This window comes from Corvus brachyrhynchos, unplaced genomic scaffold, assembly GCF_000691975.1.
Source record: "Corvus brachyrhynchos isolate BGI_N302 unplaced genomic scaffold, ASM69197v1 scaffold346, whole genome shotgun sequence".
Classification (NCBI taxonomy): domain Eukaryota; kingdom Metazoa; phylum Chordata; class Aves; order Passeriformes; family Corvidae; genus Corvus; species Corvus brachyrhynchos.
Window position 1 is genome coordinate 6,483,447 of NW_008238644.1, and position 3,792 is coordinate 6,487,238.

At 46.2% G+C, this 3,792-nt stretch overlaps 1 protein-coding gene and 1 long non-coding RNA gene across 8 annotated transcripts in view; one reads left to right on the forward strand and one right to left on the reverse strand.

Moving 5' to 3' along the window:
* Positions 1–1,621: 1,621 nt before the first annotated feature.
* Positions 1,622–3,496, reverse strand: LOC108447465. The gene is made up of 3 exons (XR_001863043.1): positions 3,214–3,496; positions 3,017–3,126; positions 1,622–2,908 (listed from the first exon to the last, which is right to left on the reverse strand). It is a non-coding gene; the product is annotated as an uncharacterized LOC108447465 (long non-coding RNA).
* Positions 3,497–3,557: 61 nt separating this feature from the next.
* The window catches only part of CUNH8orf48 (chromosome unknown C8orf48 homolog), a 27,448-nt gene continuing 27,213 nt past the window's right edge, over positions 3,558–3,792 (forward strand). For 6 of the 7 annotated variants that reach the window (XR_001863067.1, XR_001863066.1, XM_017737595.1 and 3 more), the window contains exon 1: positions 3,612–3,748. The gene's annotated coding sequence lies outside the window, so the exon portion shown is untranslated. The other variant, XM_017737594.1, reaches the window with a different exon arrangement.

Consider the following 3,792-nt stretch of genomic DNA (forward strand, 5'->3'; position numbering starts at 1 on the left):
AGCAGGATAGGCCACAGGGAGATCATTAAGCAAAAATAATAAAGGGAGAGAAGAAAATGAAGGAAATCTCAAGCCTCAACTCGATGGGTTTCTGATTCTCCTCTTTCCCATGAATTAATGTCATGTGCAGGTTGTCCATCCATGGGAATACAATATTCCTTGGAAAAACAACAATAACTCTGCATGGGGGAAAGTTAAAAAGAACTGATGCAAACCTGCACACAAGGAACCAAACTGAGCTAGAAAGCAGCCCCTCTGTGTGTCCCCAGCAGCAGGAGGATCTGGGGATTTTCCCAGGCTGCTGCTGTAAAGGAGCACTGATTTATTCAGACACAAAAGATTAAGGCTGTTGGGGAAGGTGTGATTTAGAAATTCAGTGTCTGGTGAGGATCTGGATGCTTCCATATAAATGGAGATCTATCCCTGTGAATGGATATTGGATAATGCTGCCTAATGGAACTTTATTGCATTTTCAGATGTTTTCCCATCGGGTTATTGAAATTCCTGCTACTGTAAGAAGAGAGGACTCGCAGGGAAATCTGCAGTCTGCACTGAAAGGCACCAAAGGACGAAGGGAAAAATTTGCTCTTTACCACCTCCTTAGGACAAGGTGGGGAAGGATATTTATCCAGCAGAAGGCACAAGGAAAATCAGGAAGGCAGAGCGTGGCCTTGCTGACCGGAATGTTGTTTCCTACACCAAACCCAAAGGAAAATTAACAACAGCTGCCTACAAATATGGATTTTTAATGCTTTTTTTCCTGTCTGAACCTCAGTGGACACGTTCCCCATCTCATTTGGATGCAGAGCTCTGATCTGCCAGGGACACCTGCCAGTCTCCAGCAACTTTAGGCAAAGATCAATCCATTTTCTAATTAGAGATGGGAGTTAATGGCAGCTGAAATGACCATTTTAAATACAGCAGGCCCTAAACAATGACTTCCTAGCATGCTGCCTGCCCCAGAGCATTTCCTTTGTAATCTTTCCAGCCTCTCCACTCTCCTGGATGATTTATGGTGTCTGGGGGCTCCTTGGCAGCACTTTCTGTGCTGATAAAGAGGAAAACCTTGACTGTATCTTAAATTGTCAACAAATGCTTTCAAATTTCCTAAGAGTTCTTGCATTCATTCTTCATATTTGCAGAGTTAAAAAAAATGCTCCAGCCTCAAACTGCCTTTTCCTACAGAACAATGCCTATGAGCATCTCATTATTGAGCCCCATGAACTTTCCCCACCATCAGCTTAATTCCACTGGCCTCACCCCATAATTCCCAACTGGATACCCAACCTCGTGGTGACAGCCCAATTAATTCTGCTGGCATCATTAATGAGAGGCTGATTATTTGAGAAACACACCTAGCAAGCAGGAGTTCCATGCAGCCCTCTGGCTAAAAGGGATGTTACAACTTTAATAGAAGGAGACATCAAAAAGCATTTGCCCACACCAAGGAATTCAACAATTGTGTTTAAATTTAATATAACATATGATAAAGAGTTGAGCTGGAGTAAAAGTCTGTCACTGGCTCTCACACAATATTATTTATGGCTCTATAGAGGCCCAGCTCCATGACATTAGCGGGCAGAAACCTTAATACCTTGTGACACAACCGGGCTGAGCCATCTAATATCACCCCCAAATCCTTGAAAAACAAATACTCCTTCAAATAATTATGCTGTTCCAACATATTAACTTCCCAGGCACCAGCAGGGGAGCAGGGATGAAACATCCTGTTTTAGGGAAGACCACTGAAAAGCCTTGTCTGTATCCTGGGCTTCAAATCAAAAACCTTTAATATTAGGATCACACTCTGCACTGAATAAATGTCAGAGAAATAAACTTGACGGAACAATATATTTTTCACGCTCTAAAATGAATTTTAAAAAGGACCTGGAACAGGAAACTACAAAGTCTTTAACCTCCAGGGAAAAAAAAGATCAAATACCACCCAGGTCACTAATAATCTAATGTCAACTGTTTCCATAAAAAATGGGCAATGATAAATAATCAAAGCATTTAGTGGGAGCTGTGGGGATCAGTGTTATTCTCAGTTATTCTGTGTTATTCTCTGTGCATGATGATTAGAATTTTAAAGAAAAGGTAATGTTTCTCCCAGCCCTGTTTCCCCACGGTTTATAACCCAGAGCATGAAATCTCTGACGTTATCTTCTAGACCCTTCCAGATGCTCATCTCCCTCAGCCTGGCTGCTGGAGAGATGGTTTGCTGTGTTATCTTCCTGACAAGGAAAGCAGCCAGCAAGCAAGGTGAACCTCTGGGCTGGGGAGGTTTAGGACACAAGGCAGGTTTGGCTGATCTAAACTGCACGTAATTCCATAATTCCATAATTCCGGATTCCTGCCTCCATGGGGTTGGCAGCCAGGGCTCCTGGCATTCAGCTGACTCCCACCTCCTGCAGTGGGATAATTCCCCTTCCACTCACACACCTCTCTGATCACTGCTCTCGTTTGTGTGCACAGAAAAGGTAAAAGAAATGTTGATCCCATGTAAATTATTTTAATTTCTTGCAGCAAACCAGAGGAAAAGGGCCAGCCCCAAGCAGCCCATTCAGCAAACAACTGAATCCTAAAACTGGTACAATGTGTAGGCAGAGCTGTGTATTCCACTCTGCTTTACACTCCACTGCATCAATGCATTTATTACTCTCCTGCATCCATCTCATGCTGACCAATCCTTCTTTATATTAAATGCATAGATCAGCACGGAGTTCTCTGTTCCAGGAGACACAGGATCACTTGAGCTGCACTTCACCAAATGTGAGAGAAGACAAGAAGATCTCTGTCCTTTGGCCAGGCAGTCCAAACTCAGCATGAGGATAAAACCCCAGTGACAGACAACACACTCTGCATCCCAGGACTGAAGAATCAGCTTTTCTTGCTGAAAAAGGCTTCGCTGAAAGGAAAAAAGTGGTGGTGGCTAACCTGAAATAGCAATTTTAAAGCAAGACCCCAGGATACAGAAGAGCTGCTTTTATCATGGTATAACCTATGGAAATTGTACCTGAAAAGATGGGAAGATTTCATGCCCTGGAATACTTTTTGCATCTTATTTCCATGAAGTGTCACATCCAAGGCCATCTGTGTTCATCTTCTTGAATGTAATACACTCTCCTAAAGGTAAAAGAAGTCATTTTTAAAAGCCACCTAGTGTTTCTCTTGACTTTTCTGTCCTTACGGCAAAGCAGAGCTGTAGCTAACCTGTAGCCTGAAACGTTTTTAACAGAAGTCAGTGTAACACCCCCAGCCAGCCCTTTAAGCAGCGTTTTTGCTGTATCTTTGCTCTCATCTTCCTCGGGATTAAACAAACCCAGCTCCCCCAGCCGTTCTCACACATCTTCCCCAGCCCTTTCACAAATCGCTGGACACGCTCCAGCTCCTCCGTGTCCTTTTCAAAGCCAGGGGGGCTACACCTGGCAATCGATGCGGGACATAACTGGGGCTCCATGCGGGGCACAACCACAATCCCATAAACCCGGGGCTATTTCGGGGCAGGATTTTCCGCCTCAGCCGCGGCCGGCCCGGCCTCCCCGCCCCGCTCCGCCCTCAGCGCCGGGGCCGCCCCTTCCCGCCCGGGGGAGCCGGGCCGGGGGAAGGAGCGAGTTCGTGGGGCTGAGCGGAGGGAAAAACACCTCCTAGAGCCTGTCCCTGAGGGCTGTGGGGAGCGAGTGAAGGGCAGAGCAGCTCCCGGAGCCCGTGAGGGGCGGGCACGGGCCTGGCTGTGGGGGGGTACCGGGTATGGAGCTGCTGCAGGGGTGGGGGCCCCTCGGGCGCAGGGTG